The sequence below is a fragment of the Eucyclogobius newberryi genome, unplaced genomic scaffold (genome assembly GCF_026437365.1).
Source record: "Eucyclogobius newberryi isolate DKJ021-1_F unplaced genomic scaffold, fEucNew1.0.hap1 SCAF_19, whole genome shotgun sequence".
Taxonomy (NCBI): domain Eukaryota; kingdom Metazoa; phylum Chordata; class Actinopteri; order Gobiiformes; family Gobiidae; genus Eucyclogobius; species Eucyclogobius newberryi.
In genome coordinates, this window is record NW_027315823.1 from 1,079,490 (window position 1) to 1,099,491 (window position 20,002).

Consider the following 20,002-nt stretch of genomic DNA (forward strand, 5'->3'; position numbering starts at 1 on the left):
CCTCCACCGAGCACCCCCTGGAACCCCTGGAGCCCCCGGAGCACCTCCAGAGCCACCCCCCACTCCTCCAGACTCTGCACGGGGAAGGGACACTCTGGCTGGGCATGGCCTCCACTGAGCACCCCCTGGAGCCCCCGGAGCACCTCCAGAGCCACCCCCCACTCTCCCCAGACTATGCCCGGGGAAGGGCCACTCTGGCTGGGCATGGCCTCCGCCGAGCACCCCCTGGAACCCCTGGAGCCCCTCCAGAGCCACCCCCCACTCCTCCAGACTCACCCCGGGGAAGGGCAACTCTGGCTGGGCATGGCCCCCACTGAGCACCCCCTGGAACCCCTGGAGCCCCCGGAGCACCTCCAGAGCCACCCCCCACTCTCCCCAGATTCTGCCCGGGGAAGGGCCACTCTGGCTGGGCATGGCCTCCGCCGAGCACCCCCTGGAACCCCTGGAGCCCCTCCAGAGCCACCCCGCATTCCCCCAAACTCAGTCTGGGGACGGGCCACTCTTCCCCGGGTTGCAGGCTCTGGGACTCCGGGGATGACCACCGGGGACCAGGCCCTCCCTTCGAACCCGGGGACCCACACTTAAGCACCCCCACACGGGCTACACACCCTTGTTTCAGCCCCCTGGAGGTCCGTGCCCTTGGTACTATACCATGGAAGTCCGTGCCCTTGGTACTCCGACTGGAGTACCAAGGGAACGGCCCAGCACTCACCACAGAGGCTCGCGCCGGCCCCGGCCCACCTTTCGTCCCCGGGTACCCACACTTAAGCACCCCAACACGAGCTACACACCCTTGGTGCAGCCCCCTGGAAGTCCGTGCCCTTGGTACTCTGAGCCACTTTAAAAGATAAAAAGCACCAGGACCCCAAGGCCCTGGCTCCCCTGTCCCCTACACCACACTTGGAGGCAGGGCCCTTGCCCTCCACTGGCTGCCCCCGCGCCCAATGTACTCCATAACCGAAGAAGAGAGGGGGACCCGGAGGCCGGCCTACTAGGGTAACAGGTTTAATTTAGAGCCGGGGCTCTGGACCACAAATGCCAACAACCCCGCAGTGCGCAGGAGCCTTCGAAGCTGGATGAAACCAGAACGGGGCCCTACGATGGCGGTGACCAGCCAGTTGATAGCAAAGTGAGCCCTGGACAGGAGCTGCATTTGACAAACTCAGAGACGAGGAAGGGACCGGAGTCGGACCAAATATATCATCTGGCGCTGTGTCCAGCGTGAGGGTGAGCCAGCGCAAATCAGGACCACAAATGCCAACAACCCCGCAGTGCGCAGGAGCCTTCGAAGCTGGATGAAACCAGAACGGGGCCCTACGATGGCGGTGACCAGCCAGTTGATAGCAAAGTGAGCCCTGGACAGGCGCTGCATTTGACAAACTCAGAGACGAGGAAGGGACCGGAGTCGGACCAAATATATCATCTGGCGCTGTGTCCAGCGTAAGGGTGAGCCAGCGCAAATCAGGACCACAAATGCCAACAACCCCGCAGTGCGCAGGAGCCTTCGAAGCTGGATGAAACCAGAACGGGGCCCTACGATGGCGGTGACCAGCCAGTTGATAGCAAAGTGAGCCCTGGACAGGAGCTGCATTTGACAAACTCAGAGACGAGGAAGGGACCGGAGTCGGACCAAATATATCATCTGGCGCTGTGTCCAGCGTAAGGGTGAGCCAGCGCAAATCAGGACCACAAATGCCAACAACCCCGCAGTGCGCAGGAGCCTTCGAAGCTGGATGAAACCAGAACGGGGCCCTACGATGGCGGTGACCAGCCAGTTGATAGCAAAGTGAGCCCTGGACAGGCGCTGCATTTGACAAACTCAGAGACGAGGAAGGGACCGGAGTCGGACCAAAAATATGCGCCGGCCCTGCCCCCCGCCCCGCGCAGAGCCATCGGACACGTTGAGGCTGAAGGGGACTGGCGCAGAGCCCTTGGGCCCAGGGGCTAAGCGCAGCCATCATCCTTCAAGCCGCGCCTCCTGCTGCGCGGGGGTGAGTGACAATGGGCTCGGACTGTGGTTCCGTCGGACGCGTTGAGGCTGAAGGAGACTGGCGCAGAGCCCCTGTAACAGGGGCTAAGCGCAGCCATCATCCTCCAAGCCGCGCGTCCTTCAGTGCGGGGGTGAGTGACAGTGGGCCTGGACTGTTGTTCCACCGGACGCGTTGAGGCTGAAGGGGACTGGTGCAGAGCCCCTGTGCCAGGGGCTAAGCGCAGCCATCATCCTCCAAGCCGCGCGTCCTTCTGCGCAGGGGTGAGTGACAGTGGACCCGGACTGTGTTCCCACCGGACGCGTTGAGGCTGAAGGGGACTGGCTCAGAGCCCCTGGCACAGGGGCTAAGCACAGCCATCATCCTTCAAGCCGCGCGTCCTTCAGTGCGGGGGTGAGTGACAGAGGGCCTGGACTGTTGTTCCACCGGACGCGTTGAGGCTGAAGGGGACTGGTGCAGAGCCCCTGTGCCAGGGGCTAAGCGCAGCCATCATCCTCCAAGCCGCGCGTCCTTCTGCGCAGGGGTGAGTGACAATGGACCCGGACTGTGTTCCCACCGGACGCGTTGAGGCTGAAGGGGACTGGCTCAGAGCCCCTGGCACAGGGGCTAAGCGCAGCCATCATCCTCCAAGCCGCGCGTCCTTCAGTGCGGGGGTGAGTGACAGTGGGCCTGGACTGTTGTTCCACCGGACGCGTTGAGGCTGAAGGGGACTGGTGCAGAGCCCCTGTGCCAGGGGCTAAGCGCAGCCATCATCCTCCAAGTCGCGCGTCCTTCTGCGCAGGGGTGAGTGACAGTGGACCCGGACTGTGTTCCCACCGGACGCGTTGAGGCTGAAGGGGACTGGCTCAGAGCCCCTGGCACAGGGGCTAAGCACAGCCATCATCCTTCAAGCCGCGCGTCCTTCAGTGCGGGGGTGAGTGACAGAGGGCCTGGACTGTTGTTCCACCGGACGCGTTGAGGCTGAAGGGGACTGGTGCAGAGCCCCTGTGCCAGGAGCTAAGCGCAGCCATCATCCTCCAAGCCGCGCGTCCTTCTGCGCAGGGGTGAGTGACAATGGACCCGGACTGTGTTCCCACCGGACGCGTTGAGGCTGAAGGGGACTGGCTCAGAAACCCCTGGCACAGGGGCTAAGCGCAGCCATCATCCTTCAAGCCGCGCGTCCTTCAGTGCGGGGGTGAGTGACGGTCCCATCTCCGGAGACAAGGGGCCAGGCGCGGGGGAAGCCAGTCAGACTGAAGCCCCGCGCCTGGTGGGACCTCTGTCTCGGCCTCGCTTCCAACGTGTCCGGCGTGAGGTTAGCCGGAGCAAACCACAGCCGCAAAATGTAAACAAACCCGCAGTGCGCAGGAGCCTTCGAAGCTGGATAAAACCAGAACGGGGCCCTACGATGGCGGGTCTTGAGTGCCAATAGACCAAGCTCCTTGTCTGGTATACATAGAACCATGATTTGTACCATTTTCATGGTTGATTCACGGATGATCCCTTCTCCGCCTCACGCGAGTTGGACGGCTGGGTGCCTTTTATCCATGAGGCACTGCACTGCCTCCGGCAGCCGAGTTCGGGGCCCGGTGAGGGCTCCAGGCTCCAGGGGCTCCGACCCGGAGCCTCCGACCCGCAGAAGGTTCTCCCTGGCCGGGCAAAGTCTGGCCGTATGCGGGGTGGATGGCCCTGGGTCTGGGCGGCGCTAAGATCACGGAGCGGGTCACCTCCGCGTACAGCCCGTGGTCAGCGTGACACCGTGCTCTGCCCCGAGCAATCAGAGCAAACAGGAAGCTTCTGGAAGTGCCCGGGAGTCTGGTAAAATCAAGCCGAAAATAGACCCTCTCATGCCGGGTCTGAGCGGCACTTAGAGCCCGGAGGAGCGCGGAGCGCGGGGCTCCATTCAGAGGCTCCGTGATCCGCCTTACAACCAGCTCTCACCTCCGCGTACAGCCCGTGGTCAGCGTGACACCGTGCTCTGCCCCGAGCAATCAGAGCAAACAGGAAGCTTCTGGAAGTGCCCGGGAGTCTGGTAAAATCAAGCCGAAAATAGACCCTCTCATGCCGGGTCTGAGCGGCGCTTAGAGCCCGGAGGAGCGCGGAGCGCGGGGCTCCATTCAGAGGCTCCGTGATCCGCCTTACAACCAGCTCTCACCTCCGCGTACAGCCCGTGGTCAGCGTGACACCGTGCTCTGCCCCGAGCAATCAGAGCAAACAGGAAGCTTCTGGAAGTGCCCGGGAGTCTGGTAAAATCAAGCCGAAAATAGACCCTCTCATGCCGGGTCTGAGCGGCGCTTAGAGCCCGGTGGAGCGCGGAGCGCGGGGCTCCATTCAGAGGCTCCGTGATCCGCCTTACAACCAGCTCTCACCTCCGCGTACAGCCCGTGGTCAGCGTGACACCGTGCTCTGCCCCGAGCAATCAGAGCAAACAGGAAGCTTCTGGAAGTGCCCGGGAGTCTGGTAAAATCAAGCCGAAAATAGACCCTCTCATGCCGGGTCTGAGCGGCGCTTAGAGCCCGGTGGAGCGCGGAGCGCGGGGCTCCATTCAGAGGCTCCGTGATCCGACGCTCACCTCCGCACCTCCGAACCATGACTTGACATTACGGCTGTGAAGGAGCCTTGGAAGCTGGATAAAACCAGAACGGGGCCCATCGATCGCGGTTCTCGTGTGCCCGTCAAACGAGCTCCTTGCCCGGTATCCGCACAACCAGGAAATGTACCTGTTTCGATTGCGAAAAACGTCATTCTCAAAAACCGCCCGCCCCTCCCTCCCAGCATTACCATTTTGCACATTCCGCGTGAGAGCAGCGTAAGAATTTCTCGGGAGCAGCGTGATTTAGCCCGGGAATTTTGAGCTGAACGCTTATTCCCACGAGCCCAAAAAACGACTAAGTCCAACGGTATATAGTGTACTATTGCCGAAAAACGACAGAGTCGCTCTGGTATAGTGTACTATTGCCGAAAAATGACAGAGTCTTTTCAGGTATAGTGTACTATTTCGGTTTTTACTCTAAGTCCCTCAGGGGCATATGGTGCTATACTATGATGGTCAGATCACCTCCAGGCCCCAGGGGAGTGCTTTTCTGGGGGCAAACAGTGCACTGATGATGGGGGATTATTTCATTTTGCTCATTTTGGTGTTTTTTCACATTTTAACCCATTTTCACCCCATTTGCTCACAACTTCATACTACGGCCCGGAAAAACGACAGAGTCGCTCGGGTATAGTGTACTATTGCCGAAAAATGACAGAGTCTTTTCAGGTATAGTGTACTATTTCGGTTTTTACTCTAAGTCCCTCAGGGGCATATGGTGCTATACTCTGATGGTCAGATCACCTCCAGGCCCCATTGGAGTGCTTTTCTGGGGGCAAACAGTGCACTGATGATGGGGGATTATTTCATTTTGCTCATTTTGGTGTTTTTTCACATTTTAACCCATTTTCACCCCTTTTGCTCACAACTTCATACTACGGCCCGGAAAAACGACAGAGTCCCTCGGGTATAGTGTACTATTGCCGAAAAACGACAGAGTCCCTCGGGTATAGTGTACTATTGCCGAAAAACGACAGAGTCCCTCGGGTATAGTGTACTATTGCCGAAAAACGACAGAGTCCCTCGGGTATAGTGTACTATTGCCGAAAAACGACAGAGTCCCTCGGGTATAGTGTACTATTGCCGAAAAACGACAGAGTCCCTCGGGTATAGTGTACTATTGGCTGGAAGCTCGGTTTTTTTTCTAAGACCAGCAGGGGTATATGGTACTATATTCTGGTGGTCAGATCACCTCCAGGCCCCAGGGGAGTGCTTTTCTGGGGGCAAACTGTGCACTGATGATGGGGGATTATTTCATTTTGCTCATTTTGGTGTTTTTTCACATTTTAACCCATTTTCACCCCTTTTGCTCACATCTTCAAACTCGGGCCCTGATTACAAGTTCTGACCAAATGATGACAAACACGGTATTTATTATGTATTTTTTTCATTTTTTTTATTTTTCCAACTTATACATCCATCATTGGTGCCAGGCAGGTTGTGGAGAAAGCAGTGAAGAAAGGAGAGAGCCATCACAGAAAAGATGTCCATCCAGGGTCAAGGTACCCTGCACTTTTACATATCCAAATGACAGCATTTAAAGTTTTTTAGCGTATGGTATCTCTCGTTGCATGGAACCGCACAGAGGCCAACGCCACACTGACGGCACCTGTACTTTGTTTGCCGCCTGCCTTTGGTACGAGAGCGGTCAGAGCACACGGCGCAGTCTGGACGTCCCTCTGCTTGACAAAGCCAATGACGCTCTGTGAGTCTCTGTGGCATTTCACCCTCCGGTCTTGAGCGCCTTTCTTGTTTTTTGGAGTGATCAGCCAGTAATGCATCAATAATCTTCTGAATGTAAACCTTTAAAGGTTTGTGTGGGCCTGGAGTGGATTTGGTGTATATGATGTGTGAGTTGACAATACTTATGCTTATAATGGCATTGAATATGCGATGATACCATTTCCGGGACCTGTGTGGAAAGAGGTATGTCTTCATCCTCTGGTCAGCAGTGTCCACTCCACCCATGTAGGCGTTGTACTGGTCGACACATACAGGTCTTTTGATGTCACGGAAGCCAGTGTCATCTGTCTTGGATCGGATCCTCCTCTGAACACAATCATTTCCATGGACTGTGGACAACATGGTGAGACGTTTAGTATCGTGCCAAGCACAAGCCAGGAGTTTTCCCTTTCTGCAAAAAACTGGGTCATCTCCTTTTTTCAGCTGTAAGACACTTTTACCAAGGCATTTTGGCATCCCCAACCTGGTAATCCTTACCGTCCCACACAGTCCAGTTTCCAAATCTGCTAATTCATTTGCAATTACAGGCGAGGTATAGTAACTGTCCATGTAAATCTCGTGTCCTTTGCCCGTAAAGGGAGAAACCAACTCACGGACAACTGCGTGTGTTGCACTGATGTTGCTTGCATTATTTTTGTACTGTCCAGTGTGCATTGACCAGCGCAAAACATACCCTGAACAGCTTTCACTCAGGGCATACACTCTATAGCCATATTTGTCAGGTTTATTCGGAGAGTAACATTTTAGTGAAGATCTCCCCTTGAAAGCTATTGTCATTTCATCTAAAGAAAGCTCCTTGATTGGACTGTAAACTGCTGCAAATTTGGGAATAATCAAATCTATTATTGGGCGGACTTTGAACAGTTTATCGTGCCCGGGCTCGCCTGTTCTCACATAATCATTATTGTTGACAAAATGAAAGAACGAAAGAATGATTTCAAATCTGTTTCTTGACATTACATTTCCAAATCCAGGCGTTTGTGTAAGCCAAAATGTTCCCCAGTAATCCTCGATTTCAGGTTTCTCAACAAGGCCCATGGAGAGATGCAAAGCGAAGAAAGCTTTCATTTCGGTGACTGATACATCATACCACTCAAGAAATCTTGAATGTGGCTTCAGAATCATAGGTGCCATACACTGATGTGCATATCTATTTGTCTCATCAGTAATGAAAGTCCAAAACTGATCGGTCAGAAAGAGTGACAGAATATCAAATGGATTAGCATCCGTCAGATCCATCTCTCCTGTGTAGCCAACTGGGTCTTCAAAAGGTTTGATCCATGCCTCAAATACCTCGACCTCTCTCAGCATGTCCCAGCTCTCATCCACCGGGCAAGTTTTACTGCAGCCACTGGTTCCACTGGTTCCTCGCCTCCGTCTGTCCTTTGCACCTGTCCGTTGTTTCGAAGTCCCTTCATCTCCACTTGGAAATCCATCGTCACTCTCGGGGAGATAATACCCTTCAGAGTCAGAATCTGCTGTAAATTGCATGCCACGTGTACTTCCTCCAGCCATTTTTTTCCTTACCGGATCTGCCCTGGATCATACCTGGCTAATAAAGGGAAGTTGCACCGAACCGACCAATGACTGAAGTGATTCATTTTCTACTATTATTTCATTAATTTCCTTGTACGGTAAAGTTGCATTTCTGCGACTTTGGCGCTTAAAGGGTTAGAATACAGAGTTGTTGGTTTCAATACCTTATCATCTGCTGCCATCTTCTGTATTTTTTGTAAATAAAGGTGGACAAAAATAAATAAATATTTGACAAACGCCAAGCCTAGCCCCAAGCCCCAAGGACTGATAACCCTTTAGGCGCCAGAGATTATGGATGAAATAGATGTATAAATAAAAAACTTCCTGAGATACAGAGAACTGAAGCCGGGGCACAGCTCTGGGTCGGCAGTGCCCCTGGAGGCCCGTAGAAGCTCCACACTCCAGTTGATTCTTGGATAAAAGGGTACCCAGCCGGTCTCGAACTCGCGTGAGGCGGAGCAGGGATCATCCACCCCGCACACGGCCAGACTTTGCCCGGCCAGGGAGCACCTTCTGCGGGTCGGAGGCTCCGGGTCGGAGCCCCTGGAGCCTGGAGCCCTCACCGGGCCCCGAACTCGGCTGCCGGAGGAAGTGCAGTGCCTCATGGATAAAAGGGCACCCAGCCGGTCTCGAACTCGCGTGAGGCGGAGCAGGGATCATCCACCCCGCACACGGCCAGACTTTGCCCGGCCAGGGAGCACCTTCTGCGGGTCGGAGGCTCCGGGTCGGAGCCCCTGGAGCCTGGAGCCCTCACCGGGCCCCGAACTCGGCTGCCGGAGGCAGTGCAGTGCCTCATGGATAAAAGGGCACCCAGCCGGTCTCGAACTCGCGTGAGGCGGAGCAGGGATCATCCACCCCGCACACGGCCAGACTTTGCCCGGCCAGGGAGCACCTTCTGCGGGTCGGAGGCTCCGGGTCGGAGCCCCTGGAGCCTGGAGCCCTCACCGGGCCCCGAACTCGGCTGCCGGAGGCAGTGCAGTGCCTCATGGATAAAAGGGCACCCAGCCGGTCTCGAACTCGCGTGAGGCGGAGCAGGGATCATCCACCCCGCACACGGCCAGACTTTGCCCGGCCAGGGAGCACCTTCTGCGGGTCGGAGGCTCCGGGTCGGAGCCCCTGGAGCCTGGAGCCCTCACCGGGCCCCGAACTCGGCTGCCGGAGGAAGTGCAGTGCCTCATGGATAAAAGGGCACCCAGCCGGTCTCGAACTCGCGTGAGGCGGAGCAGGGATCATCCACCCCGCACACGGCCAGACTTTGCCCGGCCAGGGAGCACCTTCTGCGGGTCGGAGGCTCCGGGTCGGAGCCCCTGGAGCCTGGAGCCCTCACCGGGCCCCGAACTCGGCTGCCGGAGGCAGTGCAGTGCCTCATGGATAAAAGGGCACCCAGCCGGTCTCGAACTCGCGTGAGGCGGAGCAGGGATCATCCACCCCGCACACGGCCAGACTTTGCCCGGCCAGGGAGCACCTTCTGCGGGTCGGAGGCTCCGGGTCGGAGCCCCTGGAGCCTGGAGCCCTCACCGGGCCCCGAACTCGGCTGCCGGAGGAAGTGCAGTGCCTCATGGATAAAAGGGCACCCAGCCGGTCTCGAACTCGCGTGAGGCGGAGCAGGGATCATCCACCCCGCACACGGCCAGACTTTGCCCGGCCAGGGAGCACCTTCTGCGGGTCGGAGGCTCCGGGTCGGAGCCCCTGGAGCCTGGAGCCCTCACCGGGCCCCGAACTCGGCTGCCGGAGGAAGTGCAGTGCCTCATGGATAAAAGGGCACCCAGCCGGTCTCGAACTCGCGTGAGGCGGAGCAGGGATCATCCACCCCGCACACGGCCAGACTTTGCCCGGCCAGGGAGCACCTTCTGCGGGTCGGAGGCTCCGGGTCGGAGCCCCTGGAGCCTGGAGCCCTCACCGGGCCCCGAACTCGGCTGCCGGAGGCAGTGCAGTGCCTCATGGATAAAAGGGCACCCAGCCGGTCTCGAACTCGCGTGAGGCGGAGCAGGGATCATCCACCCCGCACACGACCAGACTTTGCCCGGGGAAGGGCCACTCTGGCTGGGCATGGCCCCCACTGAGCACCCCCTGGAACCCCTGGAGCCCCTGGAGCACCTCCAGAGCCACCCCCACTCCTCCAGACTCTGCCCGGGGAAGGGCCACTCTGGCTGGGCATGGCCTCCGCCGAGCACCCCCTGGAGCCCCCGGAGCACCTCCAGAGCCACCCCCCACTCCTCCAGACTCTGCCCGGGGAAGGGACACTCTGGCTGGGCATGGCCTCCACTGAGCACCCCCTGAAGCCCCCGGAGCACCTCCAGAGCCACCCCCCACTCTCCCCAGACTATGCCCGGGGAAGGGCCACTCTGGCTGGGCATGGCCTCCACTGAGCACCCCCTGGAGCCCCCGGAGCACCTCCAGAGCCACCCCCCACTCTCCCCAGACTATGCCCGGGGAAGGGCCACTCTGGCTGGGCCTGGCCTCCGCCGAGCACCCCCTGGAACCCCTGGAGCCCCTCCAGAGCCACCCCCCACTCCTCCAGACTCACCCCGGGGAAGGGCCACTCTGGCTGGGCATGGCCTCCGCCGAGCACCCCCCTGGAACCCCTGGAGCCCCTCCAGAGCCACCCCCCACTCCTCCAGACTCACCCCGGGGAAGGGCAACTCTGGCTGGGCATGGCCTCCGCTGAGCACCCCCTGGAACCCCTGGAGCCCCCGGAGCACCTCCAGAGCCACCCCCCACTCTCCCCAGACTATGCCCGGGGAAGGGCCACTCTGGCTGGGCATGGCCTCCACTGAGCACCCCCTGGAGCCCCCGGAGCACCTCCAGAGCCACCCCCCACTCTCCCCAGACTATGCCCGGGGAAGGGCCACTCTGGCTGGGCATGGCCTCCGCCGAGCACCCCCTGGAACCCCTGGAGCCCCCGGAGCACCTCCAGAGCCACCCCCCACTCCTCCAGACTCTGCCCGGGGAAGGGCCACTCTGGCTGGGCATGGCCTCCACCGAGCACCCCCTGGAACCCCTGGAGCCCCCGGAGCACCTCCAGAGCCACCCCCCACTCCTCCAGACTCTGCACGGGGAAGGGACACTCTGGCTGGGCATGGCCTCCACTGAGCACCCCCTGGAGCCCCCGGAGCACCTCCAGAGCCACCCCCCACTCTCCCCAGACTATGCCCGGGGAAGGGCCACTCTGGCTGGGCATGGCCTCCGCCGAGCACCCCCTGGAACCCCTGGAGCCCCTCCAGAGCCACCCCCCACTCCTCCAGACTCACCCCGGGGAAGGGCAACTCTGGCTGGGCATGGCCCCCACTGAGCACCCCCTGGAACCCCTGGAGCCCCCGGAGCACCTCCAGAGCCACCCCCCACTCTCCCCAGATTCTGCCCGGGGAAGGGCCACTCTGGCTGGGCATGGCCTCCGCCGAGCACCCCCTGGAACCCCTGGAGCCCCTCCAGAGCCACCCCGCATTCCCCCAAACTCAGTCTGGGGACGGGCCACTCTTCCCCGGGTTGCAGGCTCTGGGACTCCGGGGATGACCACCGGGGACCAGGCCCTCCCTTCGAACCCGGGGACCCACACTTAAGCACCCCCACACGGGCTACACACCCTTGTTTCAGCCCCCTGGAGGTCCGTGCCCTTGGTACTATACCATGGAAGTCCGTGCCCTTGGTACTCCGACTGGAGTACCAAGGGAACGGCCCAGCACTCACCACAGAGGCTCGCGCCGGCCCCGGCCCACCTTTCGTCCCCGGGTACCCACACTTAAGCACCCCAACACGAGCTACACACCCTTGGTGCAGCCCCCTGGAAGTCCGTGCCCTTGGTACTCTGAGCCACTTTAAAAGATAAAAAGCACCAGGACCCCAAGGCCCTGGCTCCCCTGTCCCCTACACCACACTTGGAGGCAGGGCCCTTGCCCTCCACTGGCTGCCCCCGCGCCCAATGTACTCCATAACCGAAGAAGAGAGGGGGACCCGGAGGCCGGCCTACTAGGGTAACAGGTTTAATTTAGAGCCGGGGCTCTGGACCACAAATGCCAACAACCCCGCAGTGCGCAGGAGCCTTCGAAGCTGGATGAAACCAGAACGGGGCCCTACGATGGCGGTGACCAGCCAGTTGATAGCAAAGTGAGCCCTGGACAGGAGCTGCATTTGACAAACTCAGAGACGAGGAAGGGACCGGAGTCGGACCAAATATATCATCTGGCGCTGTGTCCAGCGTGAGGGTGAGCCAGCGCAAATCAGGACCACAAATGCCAACAACCCCGCAGTGCGCAGGAGCCTTCGAAGCTGGATGAAACCAGAACGGGGCCCTACGATGGCGGTGACCAGCCAGTTGATAGCAAAGTGAGCCCTGGACAGGCGCTGCATTTGACAAACTCAGAGACGAGGAAGGGACCGGAGTCGGACCAAATATATCATCTGGCGCTGTGTCCAGCGTAAGGGTGAGCCAGCGCAAATCAGGACCACAAATGCCAACAACCCCGCAGTGCGCAGGAGCCTTCGAAGCTGGATGAAACCAGAACGGGGCCCTACGATGGCGGTGACCAGCCAGTTGATAGCAAAGTGAGCCCTGGACAGGAGCTGCATTTGACAAACTCAGAGACGAGGAAGGGACCGGAGTCGGACCAAATATATCATCTGGCGCTGTGTCCAGCGTAAGGGTGAGCCAGCGCAAATCAGGACCACAAATGCCAACAACCCCGCAGTGCGCAGGAGCCTTCGAAGCTGGATGAAACCAGAACGGGGCCCTACGATGGCGGTGACCAGCCAGTTGATAGCAAAGTGAGCCCTGGACAGGCGCTGCATTTGACAAACTCAGAGACGAGGAAGGGACCGGAGTCGGACCAAAAATATGCGCCGGCCCTGCCCCCCGCCCCGCGCAGAGCCATCGGACACGTTGAGGCTGAAGGGGACTGGCGCAGAGCCCTTGGGCCCAGGGGCTAAGCGCAGCCATCATCCTTCAAGCCGCGCCTCCTGCTGCGCGGGGGTGAGTGACAATGGGCTCGGACTGTGGTTCCGTCGGACGCGTTGAGGCTGAAGGAGACTGGCGCAGAGCCCCTGTAACAGGGGCTAAGCGCAGCCATCATCCTCCAAGCCGCGCGTCCTTCAGTGCGGGGGTGAGTGACAGTGGGCCTGGACTGTTGTTCCACCGGACGCGTTGAGGCTGAAGGGGACTGGTGCAGAGCCCCTGTGCCAGGGGCTAAGCGCAGCCATCATCCTCCAAGCCGCGCGTCCTTCTGCGCAGGGGTGAGTGACAGTGGACCCGGACTGTGTTCCCACCGGACGCGTTGAGGCTGAAGGGGACTGGCTCAGAGCCCCTGGCACAGGGGCTAAGCACAGCCATCATCCTTCAAGCCGCGCGTCCTTCAGTGCGGGGGTGAGTGACAGAGGGCCTGGACTGTTGTTCCACCGGACGCGTTGAGGCTGAAGGGGACTGGTGCAGAGCCCCTGTGCCAGGGGCTAAGCGCAGCCATCATCCTCCAAGCCGCGCGTCCTTCTGCGCAGGGGTGAGTGACAATGGACCCGGACTGTGTTCCCACCGGACGCGTTGAGGCTGAAGGGGACTGGCTCAGAGCCCCTGGCACAGGGGCTAAGCGCAGCCATCATCCTCCAAGCCGCGCGTCCTTCAGTGCGGGGGTGAGTGACAGTGGGCCTGGACTGTTGTTCCACCGGACGCGTTGAGGCTGAAGGGGACTGGTGCAGAGCCCCTGTGCCAGGGGCTAAGCGCAGCCATCATCCTCCAAGTCGCGCGTCCTTCTGCGCAGGGGTGAGTGACAGTGGACCCGGACTGTGTTCCCACCGGACGCGTTGAGGCTGAAGGGGACTGGCTCAGAGCCCCTGGCACAGGGGCTAAGCACAGCCATCATCCTTCAAGCCGCGCGTCCTTCAGTGCGGGGGTGAGTGACAGAGGGCCTGGACTGTTGTTCCACCGGACGCGTTGAGGCTGAAGGGGACTGGTGCAGAGCCCCTGTGCCAGGAGCTAAGCGCAGCCATCATCCTCCAAGCCGCGCGTCCTTCTGCGCAGGGGTGAGTGACAATGGACCCGGACTGTGTTCCCACCGGACGCGTTGAGGCTGAAGGGGACTGGCTCAGAGCCCCTGGCACAGGGGCTAAGCGCAGCCATCATCCTTCAAGCCGCGCGTCCTTCAGTGCGGGGGTGAGTGACGGTCCCATCTCCGGAGACAAGGGGCCAGGCGCGGGGGAAGCCAGTCAGACTGAAGCCCCGCGCCTGGTGGGACCTCTGTCTCGGCCTCGCTTCCAACGTGTCCGGCGTGAGGTTAGCCGGAGCAAACCACAGCCGCAAAATGTAAACAAACCCGCAGTGCGCAGGAGCCTTCGAAGCTGGATAAAACCAGAACGGGGCCCTACGATGGCGGGTCTTGAGTGCCAATAGACCAAGCTCCTTGTCTGGTATACATAGAACCATGATTTGTACCATTTTCATGGTTGATTCACGGATGATCCCTTCTCCGCCTCACGCGAGTTGGACGGCTGGGTGCCTTTTATCCATGAGGCACTGCACTGCCTCCGGCAGCCGAGTTCGGGGCCCGGTGAGGGCTCCAGGCTCCAGGGGCTCCGACCCGGAGCCTCCGACCCGCAGAAGGTTCTCCCTGGCCGGGCAAAGTCTGGCCGTATGCGGGGTGGATGGCCCTGGGTCTGGGCGGCGCTAAGATCACGGAGCGGGTCACCTCCGCGTACAGCCCGTGGTCAGCGTGACACCGTGCTCTGCCCCGAGCAATCAGAGCAAACAGGAAGCTTCTGGAAGTGCCCGGGAGTCTGGTAAAATCAAGCCGAAAATAGACCCTCTCATGCCGGGTCTGAGCGGCACTTAGAGCCCGGAGGAGCGCGGAGCGCGGGGCTCCATTCAGAGGCTCCGTGATCCGCCTTACAACCAGCTCTCACCTCCGCGTACAGCCCGTGGTCAGCGTGACACCGTGCTCTGCCCCGAGCAATCAGAGCAAACAGGAAGCTTCTGGAAGTGCCCGGGAGTCTGGTAAAATCAAGCCGAAAATAGACCCTCTCATGCCGGGTCTGAGCGGCGCTTAGAGCCCGGAGGAGCGCGGAGCGCGGGGCTCCATTCAGAGGCTCCGTGATCCGCCTTACAACCAGCTCTCACCTCCGCGTACAGCCCGTGGTCAGCGTGACACCGTGCTCTGCCCCGAGCAATCAGAGCAAACAGGAAGCTTCTGGAAGTGCCCGGGAGTCTGGTAAAATCAAGCCGAAAATAGACCCTCTCATGCCGGGTCTGAGCGGCGCTTAGAGCCCGGTGGAGCGCGGAGCGCGGGGCTCCATTCAGAGGCTCCGTGATCCGCCTTACAACCAGCTCTCACCTCCGCGTACAGCCCGTGGTCAGCGTGACACCGTGCTCTGCCCCGAGCAATCAGAGCAAACAGGAAGCTTCTGGAAGTGCCCGGGAGTCTGGTAAAATCAAGCCGAAAATAGACCCTCTCATGCCGGGTCTGAGCGGCGCTTAGAGCCCGGTGGAGCGCGGAGCGCGGGGCTCCATTCAGAGGCTCCGTGATCCGACGCTCACCTCCGCACCTCCGAACCATGACTTGACATTACGGCTGTGAAGGAGCCTTGGAAGCTGGATAAAACCAGAACGGGGCCCATCGATCGCGGTTCTCGTGTGCCCGTCAAACGAGCTCCTTGCCCGGTATCCGCACAACCAGGAAATGTACCTGTTTCGATTGCGAAAAACGTCATTCTCAAAAACCGCCCGCCCCTCCCTCCCAGCATTACCATTTTGCACATTCCGCGTGAGAGCAGCGTAAGAATTTCTCGGGAGCAGCGTGATTTAGCCCGGGAATTTTGAGCTGAACGCTTATTCCCACGAGCCCAAAAAACGACTAAGTCCAACGGTATATAGTGTACTATTGCCGAAAAACGACAGAGTCGCTCTGGTATAGTGTACTATTGCCGAAAAATGACAGAGTCTTTTCAGGTATAGTGTACTATTTCGGTTTTTACTCTAAGTCCCTCAGGGGCATATGGTGCTATACTATGATGGTCAGATCACCTCCAGGCCCCAGGGGAGTGCTTTTCTGGGGGCAAACAGTGCACTGATGATGGGGGATTATTTCATTTTGCTCATTTTGGTGTTTTTTCACATTTTAACCCATTTTCACCCCATTTGCTCACAACTTCATACTACGGCCCGGAAAAACGACAGAGTCGCTCGGGTATAGTGTACTATTGCCGAAAAATGACAGAGTCTTTTCAGGTATAGTGTACTATTTCGGTTTTTACTCTAAGTCCCTCAGGGGCATATGGTGCTATACTCTGATGGTCAGATCACCTCCAGGCCCCATTGGAGTGCTTTTCTGGGGGCAAACAGTGCACTGATGATGGGGGATTATTTCATTTTGCTCATTTTGGTGTTTTTTCACATTTTAACCCATTTTCACCCCTTTTGCTCACAACTTCATACTACGGCCCGGAAAAACGACAGAGTCCCTCGGGTATAGTGTACTATTGCCGAAAAACGACAGAGTCCCTCGGGTATAGTGTACTATTGCCGAAAAACGACAGAGTCCCTCGGGTATAGTGTACTATTGCCGAAAAACGACAGAGTCCCTCGGGTATAGTGTACTATTGCCGAAAAACGACAGAGTCCCTCGGGTATAGTGTACTATTGCCGAAAAACGACAGAGTCCCTCGGGTATAGTGTACTATTGGCTGGAAGCTCGGTTTTTTTTCTAAGACCAGCAGGGGTATATGGTACTATATTCTGGTGGTCAGATCACCTCCAGGCCCCAGGGGAGTGCTTTTCTGGGGGCAAACTGTGCACTGATGATGGGGGATTATTTCATTTTGCTCATTTTGGTGTTTTTTCACATTTTAACCCATTTTCACCCCTTTTGCTCACATCTTCAAACTCGGGCCCTGATTACAAGTTCTGACCAAATGATGACAAACACGGTATTTATTATGTATTTTTTTCATTTTTTTTATTTTTCCAACTTATACATCCATCATTGGTGCCAGGCAGGTTGTGGAGAAAGCAGTGAAGAAAGGAGAGAGCCATCACAGAAAAGATGTCCATCCAGGGTCAAGGTACCCTGCACTTTTACATATCCAAATGACAGCATTTAAAGTTTTTTAGCGTATGGTATCTCTCGTTGCATGGAACCGCACAGAGGCCAACGCCACACTGACGGCACCTGTACTTTGTTTGCCGCCTGCCTTTGGTACGAGAGCGGTCAGAGCACACGGCGCAGTCTGGACGTCCCTCTGCTTGACAAAGCCAATGACGCTCTGTGAGTCTCTGTGGCATTTCACCCTCCGGTCTTGAGCGCCTTTCTTGTTTTTTGGAGTGATCAGCCAGTAATGCATCAATAATCTTCTGAATGTAAACCTTTAAAGGTTTGTGTGGGCCTGGAGTGGATTTGGTGTATATGATGTGTGAGTTGACAATACTTATGCTTATAATGGCATTGAATATGCGATGATACCATTTCCGGGACCTGTGTGGAAAGAGGTATGTCTTCATCCTCTGGTCAGCAGTGTCCACTCCACCCATGTAGGCGTTGTACTGGTCGACACATACAGGTCTTTTGATGTCACGGAAGCCAGTGTCATCTGTCTTGGATCGGATCCTCCTCTGAACACAATCATTTCCATGGACTGTGGACAACATGGTGAGACGTTTAGTATCGTGCCAAGCACAAGCCAGGAGTTTTCCCTTTCTGCAAAAAACTGGGTCATCTCCTTTTTTCAGCTGTAAGACACTTTTACCAAGGCATTTTGGCATCCCCAACCTGGTAATCCTTACCGTCCCACACAGTCCAGTTTCCAAATCTGCTAATTCATTTGCAATTACAGGCGAGGTATAGTAACTGTCCATGTAAATCTCGTGTCCTTTGCCCGTAAAGGGAGAAACCAACTCACGGACAACTGCGTGTGTTGCACTGATGTTGCTTGCATTATTTTTGTACTGTCCAGTGTGCATTGACCAGCGCAAAACATACCCTGAACAGCTTTCACTCAGGGCATACACTCTATAGCCATATTTGTCAGGTTTATTCGGAGAGTAACATTTTAGTGAAGATCTCCCCTTGAAAGCTATTGTCATTTCATCTAAAGAAAGCTCCTTGATTGGACTGTAAACTGCTGCAAATTTGGGAATAATCAAATCTATTATTGGGCGGACTTTGAACAGTTTATCGTGCCCGGGCTCGCCTGTTCTCACATAATCATTATTGTTGACAAAATGAAAGAACGAAAGAATGATTTCAAATCTGTTTCTTGACATTACATTTCCAAATCCAGGCGTTTGTGTAAGCCAAAATGTTCCCCAGTAATCCTCGATTTCAGGTTTCTCAACAAGGCCCATGGAGAGATGCAAAGCGAAGAAAGCTTTCATTTCGGTGACTGATACATCATACCACTCAAGAAATCTTGAATGTGGCTTCAGAATCATAGGTGCCATACACTGATGTGCATATCTATTTGTCTCATCAGTAATGAAAGTCCAAAACTGATCGGTCAGAAAGAGTGACAGAATATCAAATGGATTAGCATCCGTCAGATCCATCTCTCCTGTGTAGCCAACTGGGTCTTCAAAAGGTTTGATCCATGCCTCAAATACCTCGACCTCTCTCAGCATGTCCCAGCTCTCATCCACCGGGCAAGTTTTACTGCAGCCACTGGTTCCACTGGTTCCTCGCCTCCGTCTGTCCTTTGCACCTGTCCGTTGTTTCGAAGTCCCTTCATCTCCACTTGGAAATCCATCGTCACTCTCGGGGAGATAATACCCTTCAGAGTCAGAATCTGCTGTAAATTGCATGCCACGTGTACTTCCTCCAGCCATTTTTTTCCTTACCGGATCTGCCCTGGATCATACCTGGCTAATAAAGGGAAGTTGCACCGAACCGACCAATGACTGAAGTGATTCATTTTCTACTATTATTTCATTAATTTCCTTGTACGGTAAAGTTGCATTTCTGCGACTTTGGCGCTTAAAGGGTTAGATCTCGGTAAGTCGGAGGAGCCGTAGACCGACCAGTGAGTGTTGGCTAGGTTGTAAAATTGATTTCAATGGGCTGTATTCGACTGGACTATGCCACAGGGGAAAAGTGGCTCGTTGGTCTAGGGGTATGATTCTCGCTTCGGGTGCGAGACGTCCGGGTTCAAATCCCGGACGAGCCCAAGAACAATCAAGATGATGCTGTTCAGATCAAAGACTTTTTAATAGAATCTGAAATGCTTTTGTAGGTCAGTTGAGGCCTCAAAATCTATACAAATGTGGTTCGTTGGTCTAGGGGTATGATTCTCGCTTTGGGTGCGAGACGTCCCGGGTTCAAATCCCGGACGAGCCCAAGAACAATCAAGATGATGCTGTTCAGATCAAAGACCTTTTAATAGAATCTGAAATGGTCAGTTGAGTAGGTCAGTTGAGGCCTCAAAATCTATGCAAATATGGCTCGTTGGTCTAGGGGTATGATTCTCACTTCGGGTGCGAGAGGTCCCGGGTTCAAATCCCGGACGAGCTCAAGAACAATCAAGATGATGCTGTTCAGATCAAAGACCTTTTAATAGAATCTGAAATTTTTTTGTAGGTTAGTTGAGGCCTCAAAACATATGCAAATGTGGCTCGTTGGTCTACGGGTATGATTCTCGCTTAGGGTGCGAGAGGTCCCTGGTTCAAATCCCAGACGAGCCCTTTCTATATGCCTGGTACGTAATGAGCCATTGTTTGTGGGTTTTCACTAAAAAAAATCTTCTTTCCAATGCAACTACACTGACTTGCACTTTCCAGCTATGAATAATCCCACCAAACGTGATTAAGACAATTCTTTCTATATTTACTGTTATACAAATGAAACTACCAAAAGTTTGTCTGTCTTTACTGCAAGAAGATCAAATCCGCTTGGAGCAATTGTTTTATTTGTGGTGGCAAGGTTAGTGGTTGAAAATTGATTATTTATCCCGCCTGGTGAAGACGTACCAAAAAGCAAAGATTTAAGTTGTACCCATGCATTTTGTTACTCTTTCAGTCAACAGTCTCTGAAGTCTGCTATCTACATTTTTCCAGGTGTTACAGGCAGTTTTTTGAAAAGAAGCTCCCTTCTTGGCCAAAGTTTTGCTCTGCCCTCAATGACCTACCATGACCAGGAAGTGGCAAGAACCAAGCCCTGGCCATTCTTTCTGAAAGTACACCTTAGCTTTGCGCAGTGGCAGT

General features: G+C 56.4%; 4 non-coding genes across 4 annotated transcripts in view; all 4 read left to right on the forward strand.

The window, feature by feature from the left end:
• The first annotated feature begins 18,898 nt into the window (after positions 1-18,898).
• Positions 18,899-18,969, forward strand: trnap-cgg (transfer RNA proline (anticodon CGG)). Its single transcript has one exon. It is a non-coding gene; the product is annotated as a tRNA-Pro (tRNA).
• Positions 18,970-19,067: 98 nt separating this feature from the next.
• Positions 19,068-19,139, forward strand: trnap-ugg (transfer RNA proline (anticodon UGG)). The gene has a single exon. It is a non-coding gene; the product is annotated as a tRNA-Pro (tRNA).
• Positions 19,140-19,241: 102 nt separating this feature from the next.
• trnap-cgg (transfer RNA proline (anticodon CGG)) lies at positions 19,242-19,314 on the forward strand. The gene has a single exon. It is a non-coding gene; the product is annotated as a tRNA-Pro (tRNA).
• Positions 19,315-19,983: 669 nt separating this feature from the next.
• Positions 19,984-20,002, forward strand: part of LOC140366482 (U4 spliceosomal RNA) — a 141-nt gene continuing 122 nt past the window's right edge. The window contains exon 1 of the small nuclear RNA XR_011928030.1: positions 19,984-20,002. This exon is cut by the window's right edge and continues 122 nt beyond it. This is a non-coding gene — a small nuclear RNA (U4 spliceosomal RNA).